Below are 21422 nucleotides of genomic sequence, written 5' to 3' on the forward strand. Positions count from 1 at the left end.
GGGGGGGGGTTGGGGAGGAAGCTCGTCTAGTTTGCTTTCAGATCATCAAGCGCCATTAATTGAAGCTTGCCTTGGATCTGAGGATTTACACAACAACACACACACACACACACACACAGTTTATCTTTATGCAGTACATGCTTCTTGTGTTGATGAGGTTTGAGAAAAAGTGCAAATTATGGCGTGACAGAAAAATTACGTCTAATTAGGGTTGTCATAAAATATTTCAGCAATATTATTAAAATGATTATTTATGCATATTGGACTGATGGGAGTTTAAAGAAACAAACTTTACTCTCTAATTTTGTAAATATGTCAACAACAGACCTGTTCAAGAATCTGGCAGATGCAAAAAGGTAGCATGGCTTCAAGTTCTGTGACCTGTGTGTCTCGCTAACTGCTCTGGGCTAGCTTCAAGATTTACTCAAATATCTAACACACACATACACACACACACACACCCACACACACACGATCACACATTAACAGCCCTATAGACAATGAGTGCTAATGAATTCATGATTAGCACCACACTCTTTTCCAGACATACACTTCCAGGATCGTTGGAACTGTGGACAAAAACAACCCTGTTTGTGTGCATTATTTCCATCTTTGAGACGGAAAACTGAGTGTAAGTCTTTTAGTCATAAAATAATTGGGATATTTCTATTTTCTCTTTTTCCTGTGTTGTGTTTTTAAACACCTTCAGGCCAGGAGCAATCGCATCATAACTGTAAAAATACAGCCCAAAAAAGGGAGATAAATGTAACCAATGAAGGGCATTATCCTGTGTTCAGTGCAGAAAGTGAAATGTGGCTTTTGAAGGGAAGTGAAGAGAAAGTGTCCAAGCTCCATCAGTTGAAGTTGCATCGTCGAGGCTGTACACCAGAAATGTGTTGGCAAATGGATCAAATATGCCCCAGCCCCAAAACAAATGATGATTCAGTTTCGTCTCCAACACCTACGTTTAGTCTGGCTGTCAGAAATTGCTCAAAAGTTCAGAAAAGTCACAAACACCCTGTAAGGTTCACAGATAAACTGCTACAAATTGCTCTGTTTCAGACAAAGTATTTTGAGGCTGCAAAGCAAATTCCATGGACAACAGCTATTATGGATATGTCATGAGCCATTTTGGTTTGGCAATGATTGTGTAATGGAGAGCCAAGGCCAGACATGACAATTTGAGGAGACACAACAACAAAAAGCAAGCGTTGAGAAAATAATCCCCTGCTATTTATAGTCTGGAAGAGGGGAGGCATTTATGTGTGAGAAATGACTTGGAATGGAGGAAACTGTCAAAGTCTTTAGTAAACAGCTTAACTTCTCAGTGTCCAAATGTTTTAAAATAATTTAACACATTCATAAAAAACACTAGGAGTAAAATAGGATAAGGAGATTATGAGTGAGTGGGGAGTACGTTAATTACGCATAATCCTTTATATTCATAAAGGAAGAAAACCATACGCATCTAAGGTAATCTGTCAGTGGGTGAAAGAATGTGATTGAATGACAGTTGCTGGTGCACTGAGACAATTAACCCAACTGCATAACAAGGCTTTAATGCAGCACAGAAGCACAATGATGACAGAGATTTAAGAGAGAGCAGAGTGTAGAGAATAGTGAAGTTTAATAAAGGGAAATAACTCATTTCAAGGCCCTTGCAGTACCTACAGTAAAAGGTTGGAGTTATGTCAGTCCTGTCGTGTTGAATGTGGTCATTGAGAGCAATGTTTGAGGAGAAATGAGGGCAGCTGCCCTATACAGTGCGGACAGAGTAGGGTTGCACGATTGTAAAGAATACATAATTACCATTCTTTTTGACTGATATTGCAATTGTGATTATTTTTGGATCATAATTCTCATTATTACAAGTCCTTTAATGGCTTTTGCTCTCTGGGGACTCTTTTGTCAGACATGGCTGTGTATTACGGGCATGTTTGTTTCTGGTTGACATGTTATCAGATATAAAGGTTCATGGTGGTTGATAGCTGTTGTAGTACTTGTTTGGGCTCTCACTGCTTCAAGCTATCCACCTGCTCAAATGATACGGCTAAACTGCTAATATGACGTCTGCTTGGCAGCTTGGTTCCATCTCTCATAGCCTACAGTGGAGGGGCAGTTATAATTAAGGATTTTGCATCAGTTAAGACTTTTTTCATATGATTGCAGAAGCCATTGGTCTGGGTTATTATAAGCATTGGGTTGTGAGTAGTAGTAGTAGTAGTAGTAGTAGTAGTAGTAGTAGTAGTAGTAGTATACAATCAAGAATTGGTAGACATGGGAAGAGAAAAGTTGGAAAAGAAAGATAAATTGGAGTGAGGGAGGCAGAGCAAGATAGAAAAGACAGAGAGAAACACAGTGACACAGAGGCAATAGAATGAAAGGAAAACAAGCAGACAGAGCTGTGCGTCCCAGATCAGTGGATGTACTGACTGGAGTGGTGAAGCCCCCCCCCCTAACCTCCCTCCACCCCTCTCCCCTGCTGGGCTCTGGCACTGATCAGAAGAACACGCGTCAGTCTGCATTGCAGCCACACACAGCGAGTGGAGGAAAACAATGTCCCTGCACTCAGAGCATAATCACAGTCACAAACGCTCACACTCAGGCCCAATCCCAAACCACGCCCTACACCCTATCCCTCCGTTTGCGCGGTGGGTCTGCCACATTAAGTGCTGTTCCAAACCAATGAGTGTGTAGGGGGAGTGGGCTATTAAACCCTCAAACAGCGAGTCTGCATCGGTGCTGACTTCACGTGCTGCCATACCTGACCGGACTTAATGCTGTGTGTGTCCGTCAGGAAACAACCCAAATGTGATTAAGATCCATTCTCACACAGGTGTATGAACAGAAACATAAATACAAACTTAAGTTATGATAGAGTAATCATGTCTAACATGTCTAACAGGCTAAGATAACCCCTGCTGATGCACAAAACAGATGGCACACTCATCTCTCTAAGGAAGGCAGCAGCAGAACAGAAAAAGGAGGCCAGAGAGGATGGAAGAAAGGCGGGGTGTCCTTGGTTACATCAAGACGTGGATTAGCAGCATGGATTACTGTCACCAGATACCCTGTCTAGATGGAGGTTAGGAGGTCTAATCCACCCCGGAGCTGTTGATATTACAAAGAAAGCTTTTGGATTGGGTACATATGATATGAATGGCAGAAAACCGACTGAAGGACTCAGATATTATGTACTACAGATGTAACAATCATCCCAGTGTTTACAAGCATCAACACGGTGCAAATAATACATTATGTTGAATTATTGAAAGTATTCAGTTTTACAATCTGCACCTACAACATTTTTCGATTTTCAAGGGAATCTCTCCGTCTTCCTGTCTCTCTTTTTCGCTATTCTAGAGTGAGTCAGAGCATTTCAAAGAAGGGATCTAGGCAAAGATCCAACTGGACGACCCTTCTGGATTTTAGAGAAATAGCTGACATCTGCCCGTCCCCTTTCTTCGCTCATGTCTTTTATTATTTGCCAGTCCTTCTCTTTCCCTTTCTTTTACAACAAGTCAGGCAGTCTCTGAAGGTTTTCTGTACAGGAAAGAATAATTTCTGTATTGCGTCTCCTTGCATTACCGGGCTACAAAGAGAGTGGGGATTGGCAGAGTCCTTGAGGGAGTACAACTCTCAAGCAGTCCTTGGATCCAAAGTAAGGTCACTCAAACACATACACTGACAAACTCTACACACTCTTGGCTGGGACTGGGCCTTTGTGCAGTGGGTGCTGATGCAGGCTGAGATTGGTTGTAGTGTGTTATCATCAGTGCAGATCAAGAGGCTCTAATGTCATTAGGAGGACTGTTGAAGAGCGCACTGGCCAGCCTTCCGCGCCTCACTCTGATTGGGTTATACTGCGGCAAACTTCCTGAATAGGAGGGGCCTCTGTCAATGATACAGGACACAAAACAGTGACCAGAGAGGGCCATTTACAGGGTGAACTTAATGAAGCTCTGGATTCAATTAGGATGACTAAGTCCTTTCAAAGACACACTAGCAATTCATCAGTGAGCATTAGGGCCCATAATCACACAAAGGATAATTAGAGAGCATGTCAAATGCATTCATTAGCTACATATAGTGCCGAATAACAAACAAATATGTCAAACAAAAGGCTGTATTTCCACAGGTTAAGCTGATAACCAATTCTGCAAACCTAATACTTAACACATTTGAGTGTGTAATGCTATGAACAATCCCATTCTAAGATGGAGTGTTTTCAACAAGGATGAGGAGAGTGAAGCAGAGCTTTAATATTTCCCTTTAATCTATATTTAACAAGTAGCCCACATGACATATTTTGTGTTAACAAAGAAGATATGCACTCGATCATCCTTCTGAACTGCCCCCTGGTTATAGCAATGTTGTGCCATAAAAGCTTGTTCGGAATCAAAAGGCGGAGATATTTTGCTGTAATCACTATAAATGCAGCCAAGAATCCTTCTTAAATGGTGTTGCTAGGCACTGTCTGACAGCTGCTTTCATAGAACAAATTCAAAGCCCCTAGCTCTCTCTCGCTTTCCATTTCTCTCTCTTTCGCTCTCCCAATTCCCTTATTCCCCACACTAACGGGCCGACAGGAATGCAGGGCCGTGTAGACAAATCAGCTCTCGCTTCCATCCGCTGCCGACTGGCACCATCTTAAGTCCCAACACGTCTTCCCCATTTTCCTCAAACCATCCATCCATCTATCCTTACTTCCCTGTATCTCCTCTCCTCCGAGCTCAGCTCCTCTGTTGTTTCATGAGAGTGAAATAACTGCCCCTCTCTTTAGCCCTCATTGCCTCTTTCTCTCCTTTCTTTCTTTCTCATCTCTGGTTTCCAGCATCCCTTTTTCCTCTCAACATAGTCATTAATTATGAGTCCTTGTTGGCTTGAAGCTGCAAATGACTCTGAATGTTTTGGTGCAGTATGAGAAACACTGAAACCAGACACAGTATGGTAGTGTGCTCGGTGGTTTTGTTTGTATGCCTGTGTTCTTTCAAATGAACAGAAATGACATTGCGGTCTCTTGTAAGGAGCCTTTCTCCTACTCCTGAATCAATCAAGTACCTGCGTCAATCACCTACATGGCCAATATTGCAGTGCAGTGAAGTTATTAAGAAATATTGTTGCCCTAGAGAGCACAGAAGAATCTTCTAATCAAATCAATCAAAATTCTCGACCAAATATATAGATTCCTATGAAGTTTATTTACGTAATGTCATAAACACATGTGTCTCAAACACATGTAGTCAATATTTACAACTGTCCACAAAGACACATGAGTGCCAATAAGGCCATCAAACCCTTCCAAGCAGGAATCCATACATTCAAACAGGCATGGTGTGACCTCTGAAGTTTGAAACTTGATTCAGTCAAGCTCGCAGAGTTGTGTTAAGACTTGGTGGGTGAGGTGACATCCTTAAAGCTCTTCTCACATTAGTTCTTCCCCCTCCTCCCTGTTCCTCTCCCTTTTATCTGCCTCCCTCGATCAGCAATGCATGTCAGTGGCAATGCAGCTGAAGCAGGTAACACATCAGGAATTATAACACTTCATTTTGCATCACAGCACACTTTAGACCTACAACCACAATACACAGATGATGTAAGACTGTGGAGTGGAGGTTGTATGAATGGGGGGAGGGGGCTAGTGAAGCCTCTTGACTATGGAAAGAAGACACCAGCAAGAAAGGTTGGAGAAATTAGGTTGTATGATAAATGTCCAAGCAAAAAAGCTATTTTAGATGTCTTCCCTTGGGTTTAAAGTCACCCTCCAAACCAAAGAGGTAGCAATTATTAGTGCCATTAATCACAGGTGTGCTTTTCCTGCTTTGACATGCCAAAATGTCCTTTAGTAGGACTTTCAGACACAAAACCCTCCCATACACAAATACATGTTCACACACAAAAGCCCAGAGCCTAAGGGAAGGGTGCAGAAGAGTTGGATAGCTGGGGTCTGGGTTGAAACAAGCCCAGAGACTACTGGTACCTTGAGGGAAAGCACATGTACATTCTCACCATTTGAATACTTTCAGATCTTAACCCTTGGCATCATGGACATAGAATTGAATAACAAATGTGCACGGCATGTATTTGAATGTGGCTACAGAGAAAGAACAAAGGAGTCCACAGAACCGCCAACAGTCTTGCACAACATAAATGTATTTTGTTTATCTGAAAACGCAGAATGTTTCAAGACAGCTATTAGTCCCTTAAGTTTTTAGAGAACTGAAATGATTTCCACAAATGTCATTTACCATATGTGAATCAATCATCACCTTGTATGTATGATTGACACTTAGATTTGTCAAGTGCTGCCATTAACATTCAGTTATACTTAAATCACTCTTGACAGCAAGACCTTATGACACTTATGCATGGTGTATATTTCCAACTTGTTACAGCTTGTTTGTTGCAAGGAAAAAAAACATCTCCATTGGCCAAAAGAACTGCTTCTAGACCTGTCTGTAACCGCTGCTTTTCTTCACTACTGTTGCAGAACAGAGATAAAGCAGACTTGACCTCAGAGATTAACTTCTAAGACAGGAAAGCTTGATTATTTAGGAGGCTTTGTGTGATTAGAACAAAACGTTTCTGCTGCTTTAATTTTTCTATGATCCCCCACTCTGTTTTTACACTTTTCTGTAATTGTGTCTTTCAGGTGTCTGTGAAGATGGGCACAGTATTTAATGTGGAAAATGTGCGTGGCTGTGTGTGTGTGTGTGTGTGTGTGTGTGTGTGTGTGTGTGTGTGTGTGTGTGTGTGTGTGTGGGTGTGTGTGTCTTCAGTACAAAGGATAGGGGATAGACTATTGGATAATAACTGTTATATTAAGCCATCCTATCTTATCCCATTCCATCACACACACTGTCACACGCACACACATACACACAACATAGATGAGCACAATGCACATCTGTGAGCTCATCTGTGCAGAGGTTGATTTTGTTAGCTCAATGCGAATGGATTACAGCTTTCCCTTATAATCCGTAGTGGTGATGAAGACGAGTCTTAAAGATCTCAGCTCCTGGTTTACTACGCACAGCTGGAATGAGGTCAGTCCACTGGCCTGTAGTGCCCTCTGAAATTGTTATTACCTCTGCCAAGGAGGTTATGTTTTCGGTCTGGTTTGTTATCTTTTGTCAGCAGGATTATGGAAAAACTATTGTTCCCATCTTACTGAAAATTGGAGAAAGGGGGTTGCATTAAGCAAGGAAGAACCCGCTCAATTTAGGAGTGGATCTGAATCAAAGGGTGCATAAATTAGGCATTTTTAATTATTATATGGCCGCGTTCTTGGTGAGTTAGAAGACTGGACAAAATAAAAGATGAACCAATATAATACAATGCCATCCAAAACAACATTAGCACACTGAGGCCTCACATGGTTTAAGAAACAAGTGACCCTATTTCCATCTGTCCTTTTAGAAAATAAATATGTCAGACATCTTCATGGTCTCATAACCCTCCATTGTAAATGACCTTGGTATAGGCCATATAGGATAGATGGAGCATGTGGGACATGCTAGTGAAGACAGAATGTCACACCTGCAAAGACTAGCAGCCCTGCAGTAATTGTCTCAGAAAAATGAAAATGTAGCAGTTTGACAGGATGAGTCAAGAGTGCCCTTCCGGCGGCTGAAATATCCCACTTTTAAAACACATTCAGCAAATGGTGCTACATTATAACTAGGCCTGCTGCCTGAGCAAGAGCAAAGACGGAGAGGCAGAAGAAGACACAGCTGGCACCAATGAGCGGAAACGGAGAAGTGGATGTGTCATTTCCTTAAAAGGTCAAAGTGAAAATCCAATTGAAGATTTGATGCTTTCACAAAGTGCATAGACAGTCAAATAACACTAACATCATTACCATAAGAAATGATCGTGATTACGAATGTAATATATTCAGGCTTCTTCCCGTATTAAGTGTCTTTCCACTCCATTCCAATCATCTTTAAACACGTCACTAATGTGCACACTTTCACAAAAATATTCCAGCCTTCTTATGTAATTCTTATACTGTCTAATAAGGAAATGATGTATCTATCTAAGCTACTAAAACTAATGTTGGCATGATGCCATAATAGGTAGTAATTGCCAGTAATTGCCCATAATTGTTAATGATTACAGTTAAGAGATTCCTTTGGGCTTGTTGTGAAAATGTTGACAATGTTAATATTTCATTTAAGAGGGAATGATACAACATTGGGAATTTAAACTAAATACATGCCTAATAATGCCATACATAAACAAACCCCAATTCCAATTAAGTTGGGCTGTAGTATAAATAGTAAATAAAAACAGAATACAATGATTTGCAAATCCTTTTCGACCTATATTCAATTGAGTACACTGTGTGTGTGCTATTCAGCCATAGATCTGCACCAAGGGCCTAATGTCAGCGTCATACTCTGTCTGTGATGTCCTAGGGCACAAAGAGGTATTTGAGAGAAGGAGGGAAGAGCGGTCTAGTGGGACGAGGGACATGATTAAATGATTCACACACTCATAAATCCACATGGTCATCATTCTGGATGAAGCTGCAGACACATTCACATTTTCTATCACTTACACACATGCAGATTACAAACCATAGGCAGCGAACAGCATCGCAGACAAGAAAATCCCCACTGCTACAGGATCCATTTGGCCTTGTATACAAACATCATACTGCCCACAACAGAAAACTCACCATAACTTGTTTTCAGCTTCTGTGTCACAAGGAGCTAATTTACGGATTTCACTGTTGTGCAACAATTGAATAGGGTTGCAAAACCGCTTTGGTCTACAGCTGCTGTAATTTGCTGTTTGTTATGGGGGCGGACTTACCCAGGTTTGACCGAGAGCCACTTCATAGAAAGTTAAAACAGATCTGTCATCAGCTGTGGGGTTTGTACCCATGGGAAGCGTTTTGCTACAGAACAGTTTGCCAACCCTCCTGTATTATAATGTAGGAAACAGTCAATGCAAATAAGTATTGATTAAGTATATATACAGATATACTTAACAATAACACAAGCCGCAATGTGGTTGTAAGAGTTGCTGAATAGTCATAATACATGTAGATTTGAAAGAGAGTTTAAAAAACACTGGGTACTCCAGTGAAGTCTTTCCCTTCAAACAGAAGGAACCTATACAGCAGAGACAGCATGGCATTGTTAGTTTAAGGCGCATAATGAGGGCGCATACATGGCCGAGAATATTCTAGTAACAGTTCATAATTGAAAGTACTCATTAAGACAAAATCAAAAGGCAATTGGTGAAACTGACAGTTTGATATCAAAACTAAAATTCATCCTACTGAACTTACAAGAAGAACATCCTTGAACATCAGAGTATGTGCGAGTCATTTCACAAACTGAGGCAGGCAGGTTTACTCTCCATTACATGCTTTTCCACAGCTCCTCCCTCACTCCCCAGTTTCATTATCCTCAAACTTTCCTTCTCTCCCTTTAGCTCCTGTAAGCCTATGGCATAAACACATCAGACAAGCTTTCTACCCTGCCGACAATCACAGTGGCAAGTGAGAGGATGCAAATTGTTATCCAGCGTTTCACCCCTCCTCTCTCTTCCTTCCTCTCCTCCTCTGCTTTCGTCTCTCCACAGTTGGTCATGGCTGTTTTTAAATTTAGATTTTCTGCAAGCTTTACTTTATCACATTGCTTTTTCCAGGGACAAGGAGAAAAACCACACACACACACAGACACACACACACACACACACACACACACACACACACACACACACACACACACACACACACACACCTATCTGTTAGTTAAGTAGTTAACCAACACAAAATCAGTCAATGACCATTTTGATATTTCTTTAAGCAAAAGTGAATTGACCAGTTCCATCTTCTGAAATGTGCCTTTCTATGTTGGTACATACGGATTACATAACAGAATATCATGTAAATAATGTTTCTGTTGCTCAGAAGAATGTAGTATGACCACCAAACACTAGATCAGTCTTTCAAAAAAAGAGCAGAACAACAGGATATCTCAAATGCATTGCAATCAGTGTGGAGTATGTCAACAAGTACTATAGCAACTTTCTCCCACTGGAGATAACAATGGGGTAAGCAAAAGGTCAGATGTCCATCACAGTATCAACACATCAGGTACCTTTAGTGCCTCATGCTATTTTTCAAGGCAAGCGTAGAAGTAAAGACAATTTCTGTTGAGGGGCTCCCAGTTGACAAATCATGTTGCCATAGGAACACTGTTAGTTGCGTGGGTGGCAGGTAAGGATGCTGTGTGTCGCTATAGCGGAAAGATTGAATAGGTCTTCCCTACGCTGAGCAGCAATGCAAGCTTGGCAGTGAGTTCTCAGCAATCAGTTTGTACAGTTCTCAGTACAAAGTATTTCCACAACAGGGGGGGTATTATGATATCAATCAAAACATGTGTTAGAGTTGAGGGATGACATCATGTGTGAATAGCGCATCCTGCAGATAATGAAGTTGATCATTCATCAGTTTTGGGAGAGACAGAGAGGTTTGCTGGGATGTCAAAACTTTCCCCATCAGTGATGAAAGTCCTAAGCTTAACCGGAATAACAAATGAGTCACGATTTTATCCAGAGAGCAGAAACCTCTTCACAGCAATTGGCAAGATTTGGGTCTGGCTAAGAGTCAATCACTCTATTCAAAAGCCATTCCAAATCCCATCCAGAGAAAAAGAATACTCAAGAAACACAAAATCCTAAACTCAAGAGGGAGTAGCACACAGACAGAAGAATTACACGAAAACCCAGTGTAAGCCTTGTTAAATCTCTCTGTAACATCCCAACATTATGCTGCTAGACTATGATACTGTATATCCAGAGGGGAAGGGAGGGGGGAGAAAGGAGAAGGTGGATTGATGTAGGGTTGGTATTACAGTAAAGCAGATCCTTCCCCCACTGCCTTCTGGCTAAAGCACAGCAGGGGTCCTCCCTGAGCCCGCTGTTTCACAATTACTGTGGCAACACTGCATACTGATGCCCCCTGACACCACTGACACTCTGAGCAGACAGGAAGTGTGAGAGAGGGGACAAGAGACAGAGTGTGTGCCTGTGCGGCTGACAAAAGTGGTGAGACATATCATTAACTTTAATGTGTCTGGTCACCGCAACAGAGGATCCCTCCTGCTAGGAGACACTATTATACTGTAAAAATATAGTAATCAAACATAGAAAACACACTCTCAGTATATTTAACAGTTAACACAACTCTGAGCCATTCCTACAGGGTCTTGAAACACTTGTCAGTCACAGGAGCACTGCACTTCAGGAAGGACAAACTATGTTACAGATAGAGTTGTGATATGGCAGAATTTGTCACATAGTATTTTTTTCAAAGCAAACCGTACATGACAAAAATAAATCTTCTGCTAAAACCTTTTATCACTGGGACTAAGGAGAGATTGTGCTTTGAGTGTTCAGAAAGCGTTAGAAAACACTGACCTCTTTTAGCACTTAGCGCCATCAGCACCTATCCCCCTTTCAAGTTTAAGCAAGTTCAACTTTTCTCAAATACAGCGCTCACCAATGGCGCTGCAGGTTCCTCAAGTTTAAAGTAGCGAGTGGAGGGTCAAGAGCGTTCATATAACTGCCAATGCCAATAACCTCTACTTCTTCTCCTATTGTATGTTGACAGTGTTGCAAGTCCTCCTGCTGAAGATGTTGACCGTTGGATTTAGTCATAAACAGATTACAACAGATTAATAATACAAATGTTATCAAAACATGGTTTGCTCCTCAAATTGAAATGTGCTACTCAAAAGGTTAGATGAGGTGTCTGTCCTGAACAGAGATACTGTGGCATCATGGTTTAAAAGCCATAAACAACAGAGATCATATGTTGGTTGTAGGTTGCATGATTATTAAAGAAAGCTTTGAGGTATTGTCTGATATGGATGAATCAAATGTGTGTGCACGAATGCATGCATACTTAAGCATGCGTGCCCATGCTTCTCTGCGATAGACAGGATGAAAACAGAATTAGGGACCTAATCCTCGCGTGGACTTAAGGCGTCAGTGCGGGAGCAAATGAGAAATAGAGGGGGGGGAAATGCCCCAAGACCCTCTGCAATTTCCTCATCATTTCATCCATCTGAAACAAAACTAATTTACTGCTTTTCATGCTTGGCTGCACACACAAACATAAAAGCCAATATGCCACAGTGTGTCACCTGCCGCTGCATCAAAGAGAGCTGTTTATACATCACAGCTCTATATGAATCATAGAAACCTGGGAGAAACGCTTTATAGGGTCTTATCAAAAGGAGCAGCATAGTAAAACCACTGATATGTTGGGGCCTTTCCACTTCTTCCTGATTCCCATCTAAAAACGTAATCGTCCAATGTCTCCTTTTCACTGTCTATCCTGCCTCTAGGTCACTCCAATGTCACAACAGTCGGGATTGTTTTGCCCAACCTCACACAGACACACACAGATAAAGTTATGTGCTTGGCAGCTTGGAGTGAGGCAGAAAGATATGGAACGAGAGAGCTGGAGGCAGAAAAAGTCAGCGGGAGAGAAGGGTTGAGAAAATAGATGAAAAGGAGCATCAGAGAAGGCTGGAGGGAGAACATAAAAGTGGTGCAACTGTGATATAGTTGCGTACATGTATTGGGCCCCATTATAAAAGGCACGTGACAGCTTAATAGGACTCTAGCTGCCAGGATGAAAAAAGTGGAGTTATGAACAGCAGGAAGTGTGTGCGCGCACACACAAACACACACCCATAGATTCTCTGTAGGCGTCACACAGCTGAGTAAACTATTCAGAGGAGAACAAAGGTTCTCATTAAATTGGATCCTGTGACGCGTATTGATTTCTCTCCATAGACTTCACAACGCCTATTGTTCGGCGATCCTCACTTCAGATCTCTGCTGTCATTGCTCTAGCAAACATCCATATGTAGTTTTGTGGTGCGTTACCAAAGGGTTAATTACATACTTGTAAGCAATTACTCTTTTAATGTAGCATAGAATCCCTCCTCCCTTCAAAATAAAATGTTGATCAAAACCATCAAGCTATAATGAAATGTCATCTGAACAGACTTTAAATCGTACATTGCAAGTTTGAAGCCAAGGTCAAGTCCATACAGACAAGATAAAGACAATGGTTCTGTGCGGTAAGTTAAGGTCTAAGATACAACTGTAACTGAATGGCTACAATTTAAAAATGCTATTCCAATTACACAATAAGGTGTTAAAGCTCATTTCTCACCCTTAACCAAAAACAAATATTATGACTTTCTGACAAATAACAACGCACCCCCCAACATTTATATTTTCACATTTGTGTTAGCCCTGCAGCCATTGTTAAAATCAGTCTGTACGGTCCTAAAATATGGGAGACCGATTATGGTGTGAAGAACAGTTGGTGACACGGAAATACAATTTGCAATCTTCTCTGTGGTGTTTGGTGGCATGGAAGGGGAGGGGGTCTAATTGGACACTAGCCTGCGTCTGGTAGTCCTGTCACAGCCCGGAGGGGTTTTTAAGTGTGTGTGTGTGTGTGTGTGTGTGTGTGTGTGTGTGTGTGTGTGTGTGTGTGTGTGTGTGTGTGAGTGTGAGAGAGAGAGAGAGAGAGAGAGAGAGAGAGAGAAAAAAAAAGAGAGAAAGCAAGCAAGAGAAAAAGAGAGAAAGCGAGCAACAGAAAGAGCATGAGAACAAACAGAGAGCTCCATTCAGGTCTAATCCACAGACACATCATTCAGTCTGACATGACGATACATCTCTGTGACCAGAGTATTCATATAGGGCCTCGGTCACAGATGCATCATTCACACCCACACAGACACATAAACACACTTCTGCTGAGTCCTGCCCAGGCATCTATATCACTCTAAGATCTCAGTTCATATTCATTCAGTTTACCTCCCTTGACTTGAACACATTGCAAAGATTTCCTATGGAGCTTGTTCTTGTAAGTCCACCACCTCCAAAATGTAATGAATGTCTTAACTGCCAAGGTTAGAGTGAGAGTTTATCCATTAGCAAGCCATAATATTGACAGGGCCGTGCTCTCCCGGTCCAAACTTCCGCCTTGTAGCCGTAACATTGGCCGACAGACAGGGGGTAGTATGTCAATGTGAGGTGCTTACAGGCCGATAAAGGCTGCTGTTCCAATTCCTATAGGCAGGCTTGATGGACAGCACACAGGCAGAGAGGGCAGGGGAGAATCGTAAGTGAGAGAGGGAGATTGCAAACTGCCAAATGCCCCTACAGGTTTTAAGAGTTTTGAACTCGGAACAATGGAATTTGGTGAAAGGACAAGGAAGCAAGATGAGATAGGATTATCCAACTGCTCAGGGACTAAATGTTTTCCCCTTGAGACCTTGAGCAGCAGAACACAGCACAAACATATTTCAAAAGGACTGACACTGTAGACTGCAACATTAAGGAATGTGTACACATCAACATTGAAAGCAGACTCTCACACATCAGTCTGCCCTGCTAGCCACAGTCAGGTTGACCCAGACAAGCAAAAAAACTTCTCACTGCAGTGAAAATAATTTGCCCTGCGAGGGACCTACTGTAGTTCACCTCACAATTGCAAGCCACACACAGTTAAGCAGCAGCTTATAACTTACCCATCAACCAACATAATCTAATGTTTTGCTGTCAAGTTTGTTTTCAGCTGTCTGTCAAATAACCGTCAGAGTGACTTGAATGAGTACCAATGCAGATTATCTCAACTAGGAAAGAATGATATCCAATTATATCAATGTTTGACCCTACCACCCAGAAACACATAAACATATGATAATGCAATACAAAAAACGATGCAAAAGAACATCTGCGTAAAGATGATTTTATTATTTCCCAAGAAAAAACATGTGTCTTTTGATTTATTTTCCAACATACACTAAATCTAAATTGATGTCAAAGAACACCATGTATATGAAATCAATATCCACTATGCCGGCCTGTGAAGCCACACTGCCCCTCATGGTTTTTCCAGGATATAGCCTCATCCCTTAAGGCATGCTTTGAGTGTACACTAAACACAAGTATGAAATTGGGATAATAAAACAAAAACAACACAGTATCATCCCAGTATTTGTAGTGCATCTGGGAAACAACAATAAGACAATGGTGTACATTAAGCATAGGTTTAAACCAAAGAGCGTTACGAGGGCAACACTGAATTGATGCATTGAGTCTGGAGTGCAGGTGGGTAGGGGGAGGAACAAACCGGCAGAGGGGCTCAGAGTACGCAGTGTGACTGCTGTACTGGGAATCTGCATTTTGCATATAGGCTCGAGCAGCTGCTTTCTGTGCATGAGGTGCAAGAGAGGGTGGGAGGAAGGGGGACGCAAGAGAGAGACAAAGTAAGTCCCTGACTCCAAAAATGGAATTTGATGTCGCCTACATCCCACTTCACTGGTTGAAACTGCAGTGTGTGCTGAAGAGCCTGCACTGTGACTTCCCTTGCTTAAATGTCTAGAAATCAGCTCAAACTCAACAAACATTCCCATTATCAAGTATCAATGACCCTGATTTCAGTAAAGGACAGATACGCTGTGCCAAAGGGGATGATCAACCTTCAATGCACGAATACAATGTAGGCAAAAACAAATTCCTAAAAATAAATAAGAAACTCATTCCAGAACAAATGCATTGTATTCAGACAGTGTTGACCGTCAAACTCTTAAACATTCAGCACTAAAGAAGAATGACTCATCATTGCTCATCATCAGTCCATTGGCTTACTCTATGTGGTATGACTCAAAAAGAGGGAATACAGCAGAAAATTCCAATAAAGAAAAAAGTGATACATGTGAGTTCCGTCAATACAAATACATCCAAATTGCTTAAGAAATTCAATGTCACAACGTTTTTTTTTACGATAATGAAGCACACAGACTCACACACAAGGTTTCAGAGCAACATCCATTCATATCATCAATCTGTAAAAACTAGTTCAAACAATAAATCAAACACAGCATGTGACCACAATGGATGCTACAGTAACATCATGGTAGGCTAATACAGTCCACTGACTTGAGATAAAGTTGCATTGAACTCAGTAGATTGCCTTATTGCATCCCACAGAGATTGAGTCCCTGTAGATATTAAAATAAAAATGTTTTCTGTTAACTTGAGGGTTCCTCAAGTCAACATTTCCCCGGAGCACTCCGTTTGAGACACATTGGTCAAGTTCAGCAGCTTTGAGAATAGACTGCGTATATCCCTGTGATCATGAAAGCCACACGGGGTAAATGTGCCTGCTAACGCTCATTTTGCTTCACACAAAGATGCGTTTTCTATTAACGAAACACAGAAAGGTAGTAGCCTACTATCAAATTAAAAATAATGTATGTGCCGCCATAGAGATTTCTAAACATAAAGATATACACTGGCTACAATGAGATGTCCAAAAAGCAGAAATAGGTGAACAAACCCATTTAGAAAACGCTACTGTGCACAGACTACCATGCTTGAATAGTTTCAGGTTACAAAAAACATCCCAGCGTGGATCCCTAAAGATTCAGGACATCATCCAACACGGCATGGAACTTTTCAAAAAACAAAACATGCTGTGTTCAATCGAATTCCAAAATGCTTTACCTGTTATATTTTACCATGGCACGTGATTTACTAATCTTCGTGAAAAAAAAGTACTACAATATCATATCGGCTAGTGTAAATGTCATCATGTCCAAGATTTAAAACCGAGGTGTCACTAAAATCGCAGTCCATAAATCCACACGCCACTATGCAAGTCCTACGCACTGGGTTCTTCCCCTAAGCCACTGCGTAAATCCGACACGGAATCCCCGACACATATTTAAGTGTTAACCTTCAGAGTTAACGCTGCAAGAGGAACAAGTACAATTTGGGCATGCTGCTCTTTCTGGCTTACAGTGGATGAAGGGCATAAAGAAACCTGAAAACGGAGGGAATCCAGTCGATAAAGGGTCCCAAGTTAAGAGACATAGTAGATGTCGTTAAGATGTCCAGTAATTTCTCCCGGGGAAGTGCGATCCGAATGGACAGGTTCCGTATGAAACCCGCCCGATTGCCGGAGTGCGCAGAGCGGGCATGGCGCAGCCAGAGCAGGTGCAGCACGCCTCCCTGTTCACCTGGCTGGTGCAGTGGCAACCTCACTCCCAAAACCTGGCTATAATGGCAATAAATCAGAAAACAAACAGTCCTGGCTGTACAAACTAACGCCGTGACAAGCCTATTTTCTTACCTGTAATCAATGCAGATATCACTTCACAGCCGCAGCGACACTGCGGATAAGAGGCACTTCCAGAGCAATCCCCAACTCCTTTTACTCCCCCCAAAAAAAGAGAAATGCTTAAAATAACGTTATATCCTGATCACACGTCTTGTCCACTTTAAAATCCCCGGTAGAGGTGTAGTTAGAGGGCGATTCCTGCACAGGAAAAAATAAATTGCAGCAGACTTCCAGGAGCATCGCCGATCAGCAGGACCTTACTACGCCGCTCTGAGCGCTCTGAGACCCGGGAGCTCCACTTCCCATTCGCAGGCGAGGATACACTTTGTATGCCGTTGGAAAAGCCACTGCACCGTATGGGATACCGCAGGAGGCTGTTCTTGTGTGCGTGCGTGTGTGTGCGTGCATGTGTGTGCATGCAGAGAGCGGGTGTGTATCGATGTGACTCAGTGCGGTGCTCCTGCTCAACTGATGTGCTGAGGGTGCTGCAGCGGAGTGCGAATGGGAAGGAGGGAGTGCGGGAGAGACGGAGAGAGAGAGAGGGGCTGCCTCGGAGTTTGCAGCCTCGACGCGGATCTTCAGGCTCGGGAGGGACTAGATGGCGCTTTGCCCGTTGCAAAAGTCGACTGTTTTCAACATGGTTCCTGCGTCGTCTGCAGTGACAGGGGGGCTGTGTTTGGGTTACATTTGTAAATCCTTGGCAACTACCCTAAAGAGGCTTAGTGCGCATTAATGAGCACGATACAAAACAACAAACCGTTTATTACCATCATGTTTATGATCTAATTTCCTAGGCAATGACAGCAAAACTGAGACAATTCCACTGTGCAGTTTCATGTAGGCCTAGAGTTTTAGTGTAAGAACCTTTAAACAACTTTTAAGAAGTTGATTTTAAAGTTTACCAGCTCCACCCTTTGGTGGATATTATTCACCCGGAGAAAAAAAATATGACAGATATGAGCTTAAATTAAGCTTATGCTTTGTTAAAATAGAGGTTTATGTAATGCATTCATCCCGTTGAGAATGGGATTTGGCAAAGCCAAAGGGGAATTTACACAAATACGCTACAATACCGGGGTGAAATGATCAGATCATCGGATTTGAATATCTAATCGCAGGATCATTTAAAGATGGAGATTAGGCAACACTGAACATAATTACGACACTTGCATAGTTGTAGGGGATTAGAATCTGCATTTTTCTTCCTTGATGATCTTTTAACATGCTCGAGGAGTGCATCCTCCCCCCACACATTTGAAGCAATTAACATTCTAAAAGTCCTAATTATGTAATCGTGTCTTCTTCAATTATATAAGTAGCGTGGGGGTACGGGAATAATACCTGTTTTCATAAAATAGTCTACCAAGCCTAATTCTACTCTTCATATGAAGACAATTTAAAGCAAACCCATATTGAAGCCATGTTGCGGTCTATTTGAGCCCTTATCCATCTCAAAACAAAGGCCAACTTTTAAACGTTCTTACAAAAAGCAATTGAATAAGCCACTGACAGGATGAAAAGTTTGGGGATTTTGCAATGTGCTCAATGACAACAAGTGACGAGAGAAAAACATGTGCATGCGATTGCAACCCCTGACAATTTATTCTCTATGTCTCAGAGAAGTGCGCTCGGAGGGGTCTATTGTATCGGGGGTATCCGTGCCTGCTGCAGCATCCTCTCTGCCTCCCTCCCTTCCCCTCCCTTTCTCCCTCCCTGGTCTCATTTCCAGAGGGGTTCTTTGCTTTGAAACACTGCATCAGAGCCCCACCTACAGGCCAATGGAATCTTACAGCCCGACACCGACACATACAAATGCATACAAAGCGCCATAATGGCCGTTCATGGCCACAATTCATAGTCATTTTTTCTAGAATTTAAACATAGGGTTTAATACGCACAATGACAACTGTAAAACACCTGCAATTATACAGTACAAGTGATACACAACAATCCCGGAAACGTAAAGCCACAAGTGATTAAATGAGCTGCTGCATCATAAAGCATGCATTCTAGTAAAAACAAGCATCAAATGAATGATTACAGACGATAGAGACCTGTAACGTCAAAAGGAAACAGTAAGCGGTCTAGCAAAAATAAATTAGCGTACTTCATTTTATGGGCTATGTACTTTGTAGGGTTCATGTCTCTTAGGAGGGGAAGAAGCACCACAATTCGTAAGTGGACGTTTCAACATGTAGCTTTATGCTAGCATTTTAAAGGCGAAAAATGAACAGCAAAAAAGCTAAGACAGGCATTAATATAGTAATTACTAGTGTTTGCAAACTATCCGTTAACCAAATGGGGCTGGAAAAACTGTGAAAGAAGTCAAAAACCAGCACTAGTAACATTTTAAAAACCTTACTTACCCCAAATGGTTTTCCCAAACTCTCTTCCAAAAACGAAAACTCCGGCGTTTATATGCATTTTAAGCACTTAAGTAAACGTTAGTTCAGGCGTTACACTTTAACTGTTAAAGTTTAAACGTTAACGTTTGAGCAACTCTACTGTAAAAAAAGAAAAGAAAAAAGGAACGTTGTACTTATTAACGCCAGTTTGGAGCCAGTGATTGTGATCACGTGCACCTGTTTTTTCTTGCTTCACTCATTAGAAGCCCACTACGTGAGCTAGGCTAATGCAAAATAAACGTCACATAAAGCTTCCTTAAAGTTGTGATGGCTTGGCTTAAGCATTACATCAAATCAAGATATTAAGTCTTGTATATCGTTGCATACAAATTTCAATCAAATTCAGCCTGACATCTTTGAAAGTTCAGAGAGCTGGACTGGAATTTAAAAAAAAGATGGCTTTTGGAAAACAAATAAACACAAAGTTCAATGTCAAAAGTCACTTAGATTGACCCCTTGAATCAATTCACAATAAATTAACAATAGTGTGTTGGGTTTGGTTGCCATTTTCCCAAATCGTGATCTGACAGGCCATTGATTTCAGTGTCAGATCTCTGTTCATTTATTCTACTTTAGTCCTTGTGACAGACACCGGGGAGGACTGGAGTCATTTGAAGGGTGAAAATGCATTGATATCTACAGACCTATTGGCTTCATTTAATTATCCAACCCAAGTGCAGAGCTAAATCAACAGTCTGTGGATCTCAATATCAGATAGCTTTCAAAGCACAGCAAATCAATAGTGCTGCAATCTACAGTGACAATAGTAATTCTATGAAGGGTTAGAATCACATGACCTTATGAAATTAATGTTAAGGTGACAGGTCCATGTATAAGTCAAACATGCTTGGACCAACTGATTATAGGTCTGAATAATTATGTTTTATCATAGGAGGTCCATACTATCTGTGTGTAGCATGAGCATAAATTAATTCAAGGACGAACAGGTTTGTCTTGAGATCTTGAACACACAAGATTTGTTTTAATTTATAGTACACTTGGCAAAAAAAAATATATTCACTACATAAGCAGAACATTTATATGCGTGTCAGGCTTGGCATAACTATTGTAATGTCCATTGTTCTCTCTGACATTTTACGCAGCTGTAATACCCACGTTGTATTGGAATTGTAAATGGTAAAATGTCAATTTTTCAGATCATTTTCAAGACTTAGTCCACGTTATCTTAGAAGTTGAGATCAGTGATAATTCATTATTAAGGAAACCTCAACTGGCAAAACATTATGACCAAAATATACATTAGTAGCTGTTTCGGAGCTTTCATTGGTATCTCAAGATCTTCTTCAGCGGATGAGGTCCGATTTGTGGAATTGTACATGTTTTTTTAAACATTGTATCCAAGTTATCCTGAAAGTTTAAATGAGAAGTAAATTATTGTAGTTATTCCTAATGTTTGGGGAATATTTTATGGACAAAATTAAAGCCTTGTTTTAGACTATTGTGCATTAAGCATAGACTTAGATAGATTTTTGGTTAGTCATTTTAGAGCCAGCTAATTATTTTTGACCAAAATAACTTAGCTGTCCATTGTTATCGTAATTGTCCATTATCAGTCATTTTTGGACACCCTGCTGCCAATCAGAAATTGGGATTCACCCAGATCATGGTATAATTGGTTTTATCCAATTACAGTCTCTTGGTTAAACTGAATTATAGTTATAGTCCCAAATTGAAACAGGACATGCCTAGGTAATGTATACAAGGTGTTAAAGCTTACATTTTCAAGTTGTTATATTGAGCGTTCAGTTGATATAGTTCTGCTTTGTGAAAGCTTGCGTCTGCAAGGGCAGAGGAGGAACAGAAGATGCACGACCGGTGCT

The 21422-nt window shown here is 41.3% G+C and overlaps 1 protein-coding gene across 1 annotated transcript in view; it reads right to left on the reverse strand.

Annotated features, from left to right (window-relative positions):
* The window catches only part of LOC104962455 (plexin-A4-like), a 60815-nt gene extending 43188 nt beyond the window's left edge, over nt 1–17627 (reverse strand). The window contains exon 1 of the mRNA XM_010790891.1: nt 17189–17627. The gene's annotated coding sequence lies outside the window, so the exon portion shown is untranslated. The remainder of the gene's footprint in view (nt 1–17188) is intronic.
* Nucleotides 17628–21422: the final 3795 nt, after the last annotated feature.

This window comes from Notothenia coriiceps, unplaced genomic scaffold (assembly GCF_000735185.1).
Source record: "Notothenia coriiceps isolate Sejong01 unplaced genomic scaffold, NC01 NC01_scaffold00034824, whole genome shotgun sequence".
In the NCBI taxonomy this organism is placed as follows: domain Eukaryota; kingdom Metazoa; phylum Chordata; class Actinopteri; order Perciformes; family Nototheniidae; genus Notothenia; species Notothenia coriiceps.